This window comes from Pelodiscus sinensis, chromosome 9, assembly GCF_049634645.1.
Source record: "Pelodiscus sinensis isolate JC-2024 chromosome 9, ASM4963464v1, whole genome shotgun sequence".
Taxonomy (NCBI): Eukaryota; Metazoa; Chordata; order Testudines; family Trionychidae; genus Pelodiscus; species Pelodiscus sinensis.
In genome coordinates, this window is record NC_134719.1 from 3,935,524 (window position 1) to 3,951,199 (window position 15,676).

Below are 15,676 nucleotides of genomic sequence, written 5' to 3' on the forward strand. Positions count from 1 at the left end.
GATCCGGTTCTGCGTGGACTACCGGAAGCTCAACGCCATCACGGTGTCCGACGCCTACCCGATGCCAAGGCCCGACGAGCTCCTGGACAAGCTGGGGGGAGCTCGCTATCTCACCACCCTGGACCTCACCAAGGGCTACTGGCAGGTGCCGCTAGACCAGGAGGCCAGACTGAAATCGGCTTTCATCACGCCGCTGGGGCTCTATGAGTTCCTGGTCCTACCCTTTGGCCTCAAAGGGGCGCCGGCCACCTTCCAGCGCCTGGTGGACCAGCTGCTGAGGGGAATGGAGAACTGTGCCCTAGCGTACATCGATGACATCTGCGTCTTCAGCCAGTCCTGGGAGGACCACGTGGCCCAGGTCAGCCAGGTACTGGATCGGCTGAGGGAGGCTGGGCTGACCGTAAAGGCTGGGAAGTGCAAGGTTGGAATGGCCGAAGTGTCCTACCTGGGCCATAAGGTGGGGAGCGGCTGCTTGAAGCCAGAGCCGGCCAAAGTGGAGGCCATCCGGGACTGGCCTGTGCCCCAGACCAAGAAGCAGGTCCAGGCTTTCATTGGGATGGCGGGGTACTACCGGAGGTTTGTGCCCAACTTCAGCTCCATCGCTGCCCCGATCACAGAGCTGTGCAGGAAGGGGAGGCCCGACAGGGTGGTCTGGACAGAGCAGTGCCAGAGGGCTCTCTGTGCACTGAAGGAAGCCCTGGCCAAGGCCCCAGTGTTGGTAAACCCCGACTTTGACAAGCCCTTTATCGTGTTTACTGACGCCTCGGACACCGGGCTGGGGGCGGTGCTGATGCAGGCGGACGAGAAAGGGGAACGTCACCCCATCGTGTACCTGAGCAGGAAGCTGCTGCCCCGGGAGCGGAGCTACGCGACCGTAGAGAGGGAATGCCTGGCCATGGTGTGGGCCCTGCAAAAGCTGCAGCCGTACCTGTTTGGCCGGCGTTTCACGGTGTTCACCGACCACTGCCCCCTGACCTGGCTACACCAGATGAAAGGGACGAACGCCAAGCTGCTGCGGTGGAGCCTGCTCCTGCAGGACTACGACATGGAAGTGATCCACGTCAAGGGGAGCGCCAACATCATCGCCGACGCGCTGTCCCGTAGCGAGGGGCCCGAACTTCCCCAGGTCACGAGCGGAGTGACCCTGCTCAGTTCGCTCTCGGAGGGGGGAGAACTGTGACGTAGTGGGGGTACTTGCTGGGCTGTGGTGACCCCTGCTGTCTGGAGCAAGACCCAGCAGGGAAAATCTCGCTAGGCAGAGATAAGGCCAAACTTGTCGAACCAGTGGCCAGACACCCCCCATGGAGAGGAACAAAGGAAGGTGAATGCTGCCCTGGACTGGGGGGCAGGGCTGGAAGGGAATTTAGTTGTTACTGTGGGAGAGCATGGAGGAGACAGCCTAGGGAGAGGAGCTGGAGTTTAGGGGCCCAGTCTCCCCCCAACTCAAGGGGGCCTGAGGCATCCTAGCCCAGTTCTGTGACCAGACTACATCTGTGCTGTGCTGTATCCTGGAGAGGCAATAAACTTCCTCTATTCCACTGGCTGGTGCAGTCTGTTTGTGACATCTCGGGGTGCAGGAGACGGGGAACCCCCAACACGCCGTCACAGGGGAAGCCTTTTATAATGGACCAGCAGGCCCTAACTGGCTGCAGGTGTCCCCCTAGCTGGCTTGTCTTGATTGCAGGGCGGCAGTCTCTGGCAGCCTACTCAGGGAACAGGAAGCCGCTCTTCCAACGGCCAGTGTTCCTGCCCGCCACTAAACTCCTGCAGCCTGCTGCCTTGGGTCTGCCACATGTATCATTGCTATTAACTCATCTCTCATTGGCACTGCAGAAGCTGCGATGATTTAGGAGGGCTCTGCACAAGGAAACAGGTGTCAGGATCCTGACCAAGGCAATCAGGAGCAAGGGTTAGAGCAGGATCAGACGTGAAGCTCAGAGTCATGTTGGGGTTTGTAGTCAAGCTTCAGCATTCTTCTCTCTCTGCAAGCAACATTGGGGGGTTTTAAAAAGTGGATTTAGGCCCCAGTCCAACACATGCTGACGTCAACACAAAACTATCCATTCCCTTCAGCAGGAGTAGGATTGGAGTCTTGTTACTACACATTCACCATAGAGACTAAAGTCTTCTGTTGCTCTGTAGAACTGGTCTAGCAAAGGCAGCTGTCTGGAGAGCTTCCCACAAACTGCACTGCCAGTTCACCTCAGTCTTCTCCTGGGGAATCCACCTTGGGCCTACGTCTACACTGGCATGATTTTCCGAAAATGCTTTTAATGGAAAAGTTTTCCGTTAAAAGCATTTTCGGAAAAGCACATCTAGATTGGCAGGAGGCTTTTCCGCAAAAGCACTTTTTGTGGAAAAGCATCTGTGGCCAATCTAGATGTGGTTTTCTGCAAAAAAGCCCCGATCGCCATTTTCGCAATCAGGGCTTTTTTGCGGAAAACAGTACTGTGCTGTCTACACTGACCCTTTTGCGCAAAAGTCTTTCGGAAAAAGACTTTTGCCTGAATGGAAGCAGCATAGTATTTCCAGAAAAGCACTGATGATTTTACATGAGATCGTCAGTGCTTTTCCGGAAATTCAAGCAGCCAGTGTAGACAGCTGGCAAGTTTTTCTGCAAAATCAGATGATTTTGCGGAAAAACTTGCCAGTCTGACACAGCCCTAGAGTATTAGAACTGGAAGAGACCTTGAGAGGTCATCAAGTCCAGTCCCCTGCCCTCATGGCAGGACCAAGCACTGTCTAGATCATCCCTGACAGGTGTCTGTCCAACCTGCTCTTAAATATCTCCAGTGATGGAGATTCCACAACCTCCTTAGGCAATTTATTCCAGTGTTTCACCACCCTGACAGTAAGTTTTCCTAATGTCCAATTTAAACCTCCATAGCTGCAATTTAAGCTCACAGAACGGAGGCAAAATATGTAGCTCTTGGCCAGCTGAGCCGGAGAAAAGGAAAAAGGTGTGCGTGAGAGAAAAGGGCTGAACTAAGAGGAGGAAGGAAAAGGGCTCACTGAGGAGAGGGAATGATGGGGAAGTGCGTGACAAAGTCTTACCTTGCAGATGGAGTTCTGGATTTACCTGGAGGTGATGCAGGTGGTGATGTATCCCCTTTTCTGGCTTGGTCCGCACACAACAGCTTTTAGAATCAGGACGAAGAGAACGGAGGCTCCCAGGAGAAGGTGGGGAAGGCAGCCATGGGAGGACGCTTGTTCCTGTAGCTAGTTACTTGCCCCCAGTCTCTTCTTCAATATGGACCTGTGGGGAAAACAGCCCACCTCCCTCATTATCTTTCTGCCAATTAAGTCTAATAACCGACACACCAATTTTGGTTTAATAATTTCCCGACACATTTTTTTTTTGTTAATACAGTCAAGTTATATCAGTAGGTATTTTTGTTCAGACTAACTCAGTCTTTCTGGCTTGTGTTTGCACTTTTTTCCCATCCACATGTATTATTTCGTGGGCCTGGCCCACGAAAGCTCATCATCTAATAAACCATCTTGTTAGTCTTTAAAGTGCTACATAGTCCTGCATTTTGCTTCAGCTACACCAGACTAACACGGCTACATTTCTATTACTATTCTAGTATTATTATAGGTTATTGTAACCTTTTTGCCCACTGTTCTAGGGTTCGGTTCACACGTAGGGTAAATTTGAAGGCCTGATCACCACCCCACTGCCCTCAGGCTGAATTTGAGGCGTGAGCCTCATCTAAATCCTAACGATGCCAGCTCAGATATAGTGAGAAATAACTGTGGCGCCAACTGGGTGGTGATAGGACAGACGCCCTACTTTCTCCTACAGACGCTTGCATGAAGGCACCAAGTGGATTTCTTCTAGCAGGCCTCTGCCTCTGCTCTGTGTCGTCTGGTGCTCATGGAGAGCAAATCCTCTCCTCAGCATGGAATATTATGGGGCCAGGAAGATCTCACATCTTGAATGGACACCCTTCACTCTAGGGATAGAACTAGCAGAGAAATCCAGGGGCTGGAAACTCTATTCTTATGCTTCTTTTCCTTAAGCGATACAGAGAGGAAGGAATTTCTGGATGCTTGGCAAGAACTTGAATAGATCCAGAAGAGGCACCTGGATTTTCTGGAGATTCTTTTGTGTGCCAAGGTACGTACAAAAAGAACCTTGCTTATTTCTCATATCTAGTAAACAAGTGTGTAGGTCAATGGGCCAAAAAATTCTCATGCCGATTTTCCACTTTGCAGCAGCATCACTTTCAAGCTGGTCTGGGCTAAAATGGGATTTTCCCGGGAATCAGTGAATTTCTGGAACAAGTTCTTTACTTTTAAGGACTCCTCATCCTTCTAATCTGTTTGTTTGTGAATATTTAGGGCTGCAAACTCACATATTTTAGCAGCGTCCGGGAATTCTCTGTTCTTGAACTGGGGTCCATTGTCCGTTATTAAAATGCTTACACCATCAAGGGGTCCTGGAAGCTGTAATATTGCAACCAGTCCTGCTTGAGCCAAGAGTAGCACTGAAATCCCCGACCACGAAGCTCACAAAGAGCTTGTGGCTCTTGAGGAAAAGAACTAAATTTATGAAGTGAAATTAGTCTCCTACGTGGACTAGCCACTAGAGGGAGATAAAGTGAGGATTCCAGTACGTTCGGGTCTCACTGCTTCTGGTAACGTTCACGTGACAACATGCATCTTACTTCAAAGAGACTTTAACACCAGATTACAGAGAGAAACTTCAGAAATTTCATTCATGCTTAAATTTGACACATTAGGCATGGGCCTTAATAAAGATGCTAATTACCTTACACATTACAAAGACAGCTTCCCCACCTATTGATAGTCCTAGTAACTCCAAATTACCCACTGATTGTCTTACAATAAGATATTCCCTCCTTCCCTCTCCCTCGCCTCACCTTCTGTTCTAAAATCTGATTTGTTAGTTTATAATGTGTTCACTTTCTTCATTGTATTCCTTTGTTATATATGGTCATGCCAATTCTCTTTCAGAATATGATCTGAGGAAGTGGGTCTGGCCCATGAAAGCTCATCATTTAATAAACTATTTTGTTAGTCTCTAAAGTGCTACATTTTCCCCCCTTTTTCTTCTGGTAAGTTACTGAAATAGCCTATTATGGTAAAGGGGTCAGAGACAAGGAGATTTTACTTTGTCTTGCAGACCTGCAGGTTATTTGTGTTACACAAAAGTGCCCCGAAATGCATTTCTGTACTTCAGGCCAGTTCCATGCTTTTTCCCCTTTCTCCAAAGAAACCTTTGCACTGAAAACCATCATTTTACATGGAAACATATCAGTGTTGATTACATAATAACGGCCGTACTGGGTCAGACCAAAGGTCCATCCAGCCCAGTAGCCTGTCTGCCGACATGGCCAGCACCAGGTGCCCCAGAAAGGGTGGACCGAAGACAATGATCAAGCGATTTGTCTCCTGCCATCCCTCTCCAGCCTCTGACAAACAGAGGCCAGGGACACCATTTCTATCCCCTGGCTAATAGCCTTTTATGGACCTAACCTCCATGAATTTATCCAGCTTCTCTTTAAACTCTATTATAGTCCCAGCCTTCACAGCCTCCTCTGGCAAGGAGTTCCACAGGATGACTACACGCTGTGTGAAGAAGAACTTTCTTTTATTAGTTTTAAACCTGCTACCCATTAATTTCATTTGGTGTCCTCTAGTTCTTACACAATTTTAGCAAGATTTGTTAGAGAGAGGGAGAAACTCACTGTTGCTAACTCTAGCCTCGGCCGATAGAGAAGGCATCTCTCTTTCTTATACTTAGAGCCTCTCCCATTTTGGAACTTCTGAAAGGTCTCGATTTTGTTATGATGCAGAATGAAAACAAATGTCAGGACCTCAAACTTATTTTGGGCAAAACGGAATTGCTTTTCAGTCAGCCCTAATTCTTGCTTATTCACAGACGGAATCTAATGCCTCTATCTTGCTTTCTTCACTGTCATTGCATGATGCCTAAATCACATATAACAGCCCATGTTTTTTCTTCTCATTGCACAGGGAACGACTGACTCACTACTTTTCACGACTAGGGCCCTACTAAATTCACAGCCACGCAAAAGGCATGAAATCTGATGTCCTGTGAAATCTGGCCTTCAGTGTGCTTTTACCTTAAACTAAACAGCTTTCACGGGGGAGACCAGCCTCTCTCAAATTGGGGGTCCTGACACAAAATGGAGTTGAAGGGGAATCACAAGATTATTTTAGCAGGGTCATGGTATTGCCACCCTTACCTCTGCATTGCTGCGTTCAGAGCTGGGCAATTGGGGAGCAGTGGTTGTAATGTTGGCCAGTTCCCCAGCTCCCAAGATAGCACCCCGCCAGCAGCAGTTCAGATGTAAGAGTGGTAAGACCATGCCCATATTACCCTTACTTCTGACTGCTGCATTCAGAGATGGGTGGCCGGACAGCAGCTGCTTCTGACTAAAGACCCGGCTATGCAGGCAGCAGTGCAAAAGGAAGGTTGGAAATGCGATGCCATGACATCCTATGGCTAGGTCTATACTAGGGGGCATGTTGAACTAAGATAAGCAACTCCAGCTGTGTAAACAGCGTAGCTGGATTCAACGTACCTTAGATTAAGTTACCATAATGTCTCCACTGTAGGGGGTTAATGAGAGAAACTCTCCATTGACTCCCCTTATGCGTCTCGATCTGGCGGAGTACCAGAATCGATGAGAGCACAATCAGCAGTCAATTTAGTGGGTCTTTACTAGACCCACTCAATTGACCCTTGAAGGATTGATCCCTGCAATACCGATCTCCCCTTAAGTGTACACAAGACCTGATTTCTGCCCTACGGGTGGCAGTAGCTCTGCCTTCAGAGCTGGATTCCTGTCCAGGAGCCGCTGCTCTTCAGCTGCCCAGCTCTGAAGGCAATGCTGTTGCCAACAGCTGTGCAGAAGTAAGGGGAACAGTACCGCAACCCCCACAAAATAACCTTGTGACTGCCACTCACAACTCCTTTTTGTATTAAGAGCCCTATAGTACAACAACATTTCAGATTTAAATCTTTGACATAATGAAAGATATCGTTTTAAAAATCCCATCCCTGTGAACTTGACCAAAATGGACTGTGACTTTAGCCCTTGTCAGGACTGTCCTCTAACTCCATTGCAGTAACACCAGCTTCACAATAATGCTCTTTCATCTCCCGTTCCTGAGTGATGATACAGTTCACAATGGGTGTCTCACATTCACACCTATTATTACCGCTTGTGCCAGATCATCTGGTTGTGCGTCATCCACCTTGGCAGTAGAATAGTGATAGAGATGTAGCCGTGTTAGTCTGGGGTAGCTGAAGCAAAATGCAGGACAATGTAGCACTTTAAAGACTAACAAGATGGTTTATTAGATGATGAGCTTTCGTGGGCCAAACCCACTTCCTCAGATCAAAACCTGATCTGAGGAAGTGGGTTTGGCCCACGAAAGCTCATCATCTAATAAACCATCTTGTTAGTCTTTAAAGTGCTACATTGTCCTGCATTTTGCTTCATCCACCTTGGCATGCATTCTTGACAATTTGACTGTAATTTCTTAGGGATTCAGGGCTAGAACGTCAGGGTTGCATCACATTCCCCTACTTTCAATTTCTCTCTCATGTATTACAACCACAGGTTTATCAGCAATTTCAGCCTTGAAGCCGAGATGAATGAGAATCTAATGGAACTTCAAAGCCTAATGTCAATTTTTGGATCTGTGCAAACATTTCCACTGCTGGAGTCATAACTCTCACGGCAAATATCACATTTCCATACAATGTGGCCTCTGGCCCTTCCTTTGAAGTGTGGAACAGATCTCCTTAAGCGCCTCAGAACATGGCATCCACAGTGCTGCTGTCATCAACATTACAAATCCTCCCATTTTTTGGCATTCATTCTTATTCTGTATTTGAGTGAAAGGAATTTTCGTGGCTGAATAGTTCAATCTGCAAGTTGCCTCTGAACTTACTTACAAAATGCAATACCTTGCAGTCTCTGATTTCCTTTATTGCTGGGCCTTGACATTCTTCCTGGTGCTCAAATCTAAGACAGAACAAGCATCGTCCATTGGTCATCAATGTTTCTTCTACGTAAGTGAAGTCTACTGCTGATCACCATTTTTCAGAGACAGAGTTTTGCATCAAAAATTGTTCTACTGAAAGCTAATTTTCAAGTAAAAAATCATTTTGACAAAATTTCAATCCCCCCACGTTTTGACATTTAAAAAAGGAAGAAAAATGTGAATTTGGTGGCCCTTTCAAATTTTTCCATTTCAAATTGTAAGTACAATCCTACAGTCTCTATCCCCCCCCCTCATCTCTTTTCTCAGAAGACGGGGGGGGGGGGGATAAAAGTAAAAGAAGATAAAACAACACAAGGAGGAAGGCGAAAATTTGTTCCTCTTGGTTTCTGAGGCCAGGACAAGGAGTAATGGGCTTAAAGTGCAGCAGGGGAGGTTTAGATTGGACATTAGGAAAAAATTCCTAACTGTCAGGGTGGTCAAATATTGGAATAAATTGCCAAGGGAGGTGGTGGAATCTCCCTCTCTGGAGATATTTAAGAACAGGTTAGATAGACATCTGTCAGGGATGGTGTAGACGGAGCTTGGTCCTGCCTTGAGGGTGGGGGGCTGGACTCGATGACCTCTTGAGGTCCCTTCCAGTCCTATTATTCTATGATTCTATGATTCTATGAATAACTCGTCAGTTTCTTATTGTTTTCCTCTTGGCAAAACTTGAACGTGAGAAAATAGGAGAGGTGGAGGAGCCAACATAAAACCTTCTCCCACAACACTTTCCACAGGTGGCAAAAGTTGGAAGACTACTAGAGAGGGGGTGGAAATTGTTTGTGTTTGATATTCGCCCTGGGAAAACCATGCTTTCCCTATGGTAATTATTGGAGTGTTTTCTTTCCCCCTCAAAAATTCGTGCCGGAAAAAATATTCTCATTTTCTGGTCAGCGCCACTGATTTCTATGGCATTCAATTGACATTTCACATACCTCATTTGAAGTAGCTTTCTTTCTGCAGCACCAGGGCTGCCCTAGGCTAGCATTGCCAGTGCACACTTTCACTCCAATGAGCTAGCCTATTATCTAAGATATTAGATGTTGAAATGCTGCGTGTCGTGGATAATCTCCAAAAGGCAACGTCAAGAAGCTGCAACTGCTGGCCTGCGTATGAAATATGCTAATCTGGGAGACTTCTTCATCTATGGCAACCTGCCAGTGCATCAAATATGCTAAAGATTTCGGCTTTTACTATCTTATCAGACGTCTAGTTTCTTGTGCATACACAGACATATTCCCCATTAAAGGTCTTCTTCAAGTCCTTTGCCCACCTTCTACTTTGGTAAATTATTAAGGGGAGCACCCAGTAGCTAGGATCAGTGGAAGATACCATCTGCTCCATTCTTGACTCATTTAGTGCGCGTGGAACGGTTTGGGAGGCATACACTTATTCTGTTCCCTCCCAGACCTGCTCCCCTTTTCTGGGACCACACCTTTGCATGATGCAAGGAGACCCCTCCCATCAGATTGAGATCGATTGCAATAGTTGTCCCCATGACTCCCTGCGGCTTATTCCTTCTTCACAAGGCCCACATTGCCAATGTATCTCCATCCAAAAGAGGTTAATCATTATGTGTTCCTGCCAAACCCTTTTGTCACTGCTTTGGGCAGCGCTGACAGTTCCCACGCACCCGCAACTGGAATTTATTTCTCACTGCACGATTGGAAAGTCACTGTCGACTTCTCAAACTTTACACATATTTTGTGCAAGGCTGCAGAAATCAGTTTCTGTTACTACATTCTGTTGGACACCTCTGCCTGTTTCATACGTCACATGATTTTTTAGTCATTCTTTGGAGTTTGTAACTTCTTTCCCTCTCATGTTGATGGGTAGTTTGTCATCTTCATTCATGGCACCTGGACTTTGTTTTTAGCCCATGCCTGTTTTGGCTATACGCTTTGCAAAGTGAGCCTGGCAGGATGAATAGTTCGGGATTAAGACCGTATAAAACCTGGAAAATGAATGTACGTAAGAACATAAGAATGGCTATACTGGGTCAATCCACGGGTCCATCTATCCCAGTAGTCTGCCTTCCAACAGTGGCCAATGTCAGATGCCCAAGAGGACATGAACAGAACAGGGGATCCTCACGTGATCCCTCTCCTGTCACCAATTTCCAGCCTCTGACAAACAGAGGCTAGGGACACCATTTCTACCCATTCTGGCTAATAAATATTGATGGACCTAATCTCCATGAATTTATCTAGTTCTTTTTTGAACCCTGTTAAAATCCTGGTCTTCAGAACATCCTCTGGCAAGGAGTTCCACAGGTTGACTGTGCATTGCATGAAGAAAAGTCTTATTTTTGTTTGTTTTAAACCTGCTGCCTATTAATTTCATTTGGTGACCTACAGCCGAGTTAATTTGTAACTAGAAAAACTTAAAAAACAACAAATAGTCTAGCAGCACCTTAAAGACTAACAAAACATGTAGATGGTATCATGAGCTTTCATGGGCACAACCCACTTATTCAGATTGAAAGTCCAGATCCAAGAATAAATAAGAGGAGGAGAGGGGGAATGGAGGGAAAAAAGGAGAAAAAAAAGACAGTAAACAGATTGTTCAAATAGTTACAAGAGGCTGATAAGAACAGTTAGCACCTCCATTGTTTGGTTGCTTGGTGCTAATTTTTCTAATCAGCCCCTTGCAACTACTTGAACAATCTATTCACTGTCTTTTTCTTCTTCTTTTTTTCCCCTCCCTCCACCCATCCACCCCCTTCCCTTCTTTATGCTTGGATCTGGACTTTCGGCACTCCAGTCATCTGAAGAAGTGGGTTGTGTCCACGAAGGCTCGTGACACTATCTGCATGTTGTGTTAGTCTCTAAGGTGCTTCTAGATTATTTCTTTTCTTTAAAGTTTTTCATAGTTCTTATGTTATGGTTTAGTTTTGCTTTGCTGCTGCTGAATTTCTCATAGTGCTACTGTGAATTACTGTGCAGTAAACATAACAGCAAACACATAGAATAGCTACGGGTGGGAGGGGGAAGGGTGGCACAGTTTGTCTACACAACAATGAACCTGATCCAAAGCTCACTGAAGCCAGTAAAAAGAATTTATTGGGTTTTAGTTCTGATCCAGCAAGATGTGGCCCTGAACCAAAAACCTGGATTCAAACACCAGTCCGACGTGGACTCTGATTCCTATTGGCTACACTTGTGCCTTTGGATAGAATGAGCACAATTTGCTTTGGTTGTTTTGGGCCAGCCTCCCTCTGGTGAAATCGATAGCCTCTTCGCAGCCAAAACAGGAGTCGTGGAGAAAGGAAATCAACCAAAGCGGCTGGAGAGAGGCTGTTCTCAGTAGTGACAGACGGTAGAATGAGGAGCAATGGTCAAAAGTTACAGTGGGGAAGGTCTAGGTTGGATATTAGGAAAAAACTATTTCCCTAGGCGGGTGGGGAAGCACTGGGATGGGTTCCCTAGGGAGGGGGTGGAATCTCCGTCCCTAGAGGTGTTTAAGTCCTGGCTTGACAAAGTCCTGGCTGGGATGATTGAGTTGGGGCTGGTCCTGCTTTGGGCCGGGGGCTGGACTTGATGACTCCCGAGGTCTCTTCCAGCCCTGGGAGTCTATTATTCTATGAACCCCCAGGGACCCAAGATCACATTCTGGCTGTTTGTGTCAGCTTTTTTGGTGAGGTGACTATATACTGGAGGACTGGCTAGGGGACACATTGCAGAGGGAAGATTCTCTCTCCACTCCGTGTCCCCGTGCTGCAGTTTATAAGCCTTCCTTAAAGTACCTGTGGATGGGCAGGGAAAGCAGAGCTGAGGTTAACCCTGATTCATACCCCACCTCAACCAACTCCTCCCTGCAGCACAGCCGGCAAATCTCTTTAAGCCACAGGACTGATTTGTAAAGAAGCTGACTCACTGGACAGGGTAGCTCTCCCCACTCCCTTTCCCCCAATGTTCCTGATTTTTTTCCCTGCCCTCTGTATGACTCAGGTGTGTGGATTTTCCTTTCTATACAGGTGATGCACTTGCTGCCAGGTGTCTTTGAGAGATGACAATTGGGGTAGGGTTGCCAGCCCTCCAGAACAGTCTTGGAGTCTTCAGGAATTAAAGACGAATCTGCAATTCCCGATTCAGCCAGGTGACGAAATCTCCAGGAATACGTCCAGCCACAGTTGGCATCCCTAGTGGAAGTTTTGGTATTTCGCCACCAAAATTCCCCCAGTGGTTTAAATGGAAAGCAAAATGCCACGTTCTCTCCTCTTGCCTGTCCTGCTCACCGACAATTCCAAGGCACCGGGGCCGTGCCAAGAGGTTCTTGTCCAGTGAGAAGGCAAACGAGTGTTGTTAAATAAATGTTATTTTTTAAAAGCAAAAACTGGGATACGAAGGTGAGAGACAGGGGCTATGTCTAGACTACGTAGAATTTTTGAAAGAGGATATGCAAATTCCAAGGGAATTTGCATAATGTCTTCCGATCTCACTTCCGAAAGAGGAGCTTTTGAAAGTGAAAGTAGTCTGGATGTGGGGTTTTTTGGAAAAAAACCCTCCTTTTTCGAACCCCCCCCCCACTCTTTCTTTAAAAAGGAGGTTTACGCGTTTTTTTGTCGAAAAAGGAGTTTGTCAGAAAAAAACCCTGTCCAAACTACTTTCACTTTCAAAAGATCCTCTTTTGAAAGTGAGATCGGAAGAAGATATGCAAGTTCCCACAGAATTTGCACATCTTCTTTCAAAAAAACCCACCTAATCTAGACATGCTCTGGGAAAAAACAAGAGCATAGAAACTGCCAAACCGGAGGCCCACTGTTTCCTTCAGAAGTGGGCAAGAAACCTCAAAACAATCAGAAGTGGAAGGACTGGGCTCAGTCGCAAGCTCTTTATTCTATTTTTGCGCAAACTCCCATGGAAATCAAAGAGACTGGCTAAAAAGAGGTGATGAGTTCATATTGGATCCATTCATAAAGGAGAAGAATTTTCTATTCCTTTTCCTCCATCTGTCTTAGAACCAGGTTTTTGAAGCAGAAACGGGTTTGTCTAAGTGCCCACTGAGATTTTCCACCTGCCCGACTACCTCAGCTGAGATCAGCGAAGATGTTTGAGTGGACTCCCTTTTGACTAAAAAGTAACATCTCCGGAGGGGCTTCGGGACTAGCCTCCGTTCATGGTCTGAGCCAGATCCAATCTACCAACCTTCAGAGTTTACTGCAAGAGTCCCAATGACTTCATAATGAATCCATATATCTTAGCAGTACAAACATAGAAATGAATCATGGAATCATAGAGCTGGAAGAGACCTCAGGAGTCATCAAGTCCAGCCCCCTGCCCAAGGCAGGACCAACCCCAACTCAATCCTCCCAGCCAGGGCTTTGTCAAGCCGAGACATAAACATCTCTAGGGATGGAGATTCCACCACCTCCTTAGGTAACCCATTCCAGTGCTTCCCCACCCTCCTAATAATGAAATAGTTTTTTAATATCCAATCTAGACCTCCCCCACTGCAACTTGAGACCATTGCTCCTTGTTCTGCCATCCGCCACCACTGAGAACAGCCTCTCTCCAATCTCCTTGGAACCTCCCTTCAGGAAGTTGAAGGCTGCTCTCAAATCCCCCCTCACTCTTCTCTTCTGCAGACTAAATATGCCCAAATCCCTCAGTCTTTCCTCATAGGTCATGCGCTCCAGCCCCCTAATCATTTTGGTTGCCCTCCACTGGACCCAATGCGTCCACATCCTTTCTATAGTGGGGGGCCTAGAATTGGACACAGTACTCCAGATGTGGCCTCACCAGAGCTCAATAAAGGGGAATAATCACTTCTCTAGATCTGCTGGCAATGCTCCACCTAATACACCCTAATATGCCATTAGCCTTCTTGGCTACAAGGGCACAGTGTTGACTCATATGCAGCTTCTCATCCACTGGAATCCCTAGGTCCTTTTCTGCAGAGCTGCTACCTAGCCAGCCGGTCCCCAAATGACAGAATTATCTCCTGTAAAGGGGAAAAGACAATCACATTTGATCTATTGTTTGTGCTCAGAGCTCCTGTAATGTAGCCTGGTTTCTGGGGGCACCGCTGAGAGGGTCAAATCAGAGTGAATTGCGAAGAGACAGGGCTACATACAGCCCAAGACAGGGGATCCTCCTCTATAAGGCCCAGCAAACCTGTCACACGGAGCACTTCTGTTCACCACACTGGCAAAAAAGAAGTCACACAAGCAATCCCCTAGACACTTGGGGTTAACTGTGACAATACCAGCACCACTCCTTACATCAGAGGTGGGCAATCATTTTTTGACAGGGGGCCACTGCAAGATTTTGGAAAGTGGTCGAGGGCCATACTCTTCCAGGATATTAAGGGAGGAGGTGTGGGGTTGGGTGCAGAATGGAGCTCTGGGGAAGGGATTGGGGTGCAGCAGGGAGAATGGGGCCTGGGAAGGAGTTTGAGTGAAGGAGGTGGTTGTGACCGAGGGCAGGAGACTGGGACGCAGGATTTTGGGATGTGACCTAGGCTAGGAGGGGATTGTGATCAGGGGCAGGAGACTGGGGTGTTTGATCTGCAAGGGGGCATGGATGCAGGAGGGGGGCAGAGGGTTTGGGTCTAGGGAGGGGGGGTGGAAAATTGGGGAAGGGAGGGGCTAGGTGCCAGAGGCAGACTCTGGCTAGGAAGTGCTTATCAGCAGAAATCTGAGGCAGACTGTTTGCTGCAGGCTGCTCCACGGGGCTCTGCTCCGGGCAGGAGAGGGAAGGGGGAGGAGAGATGAGGAGGGAGGGAAAGACTTCCTACACTGCCCCTCTCCCAGCAAAAATTCTCAGCTCCTATTGGCCAGAAACTGAGAGATTGGCCAATGGGAGTGAAGAGATTTTGCTGGGGGGGGGGGGGGCAGAACAACATGAGAAGTCTCCCTCCTTCCTCCCCAGCCGTACCAAGTGGAGAACAGCCGCTTTTTAAAACGTGAACTGATCTCTGCCTAAGCAGCCATTCAGCAGAAAAGGGCCTGGGGATTACAGTGGATAAGAAGCTGGATATGAGTCAACTGTGTGCCCTTGTAGCCAAACAGGCTTATGGCCTATAAGGGTGCATTAGGAGAAGCGTTGCCAGCAGATCTAGAGAAGTGATTATTCCCCTTTATTCGGCTCTTGTGAGGCCACATCTGGAGTATTGTGTCCAGTTCTGGGCCCCCCACTACAAAAAGGATGTGGACGCATTGGAGAGGGTCCAGCAGAGGGCAACCAAAATGATTAGGGGACTGGAGCATATGACCTACGAGGAGAAGCTGAGGGAGTTGGGTCTGTTTAGTCTGCAGAAGCGAAGAGTGAGGGGGGATTTGATAGCAGCCTTCAACTTCCTGAAGGGAAGTTCCAAAGAGGCTGAAGAAAGGCTGTTCTCAGTAGTGACAGATGGCAGAATAAGGAGCAATGGTCTCAAGTTGTGGTGGGAGAGGTCCAGGTTGGAGATTAGGGAAAACTATTTCACTAGGAGAGTGGTGAAGCACTGGAATGGGTTACCTAGGGAAGTTGTGGAGTCTCCATCCCTAGAGAATTTTAAGTCTTGGCTTGACAAAGCCCTGGATGGATTGATTTAGTTGAGATTGGTCCTGTTTTGGGCACGGAGCTGGACTTAACGACCTTCTGAGGTCTCTTCCAGCTCTATGGTTCTATGATTCTATAACAGT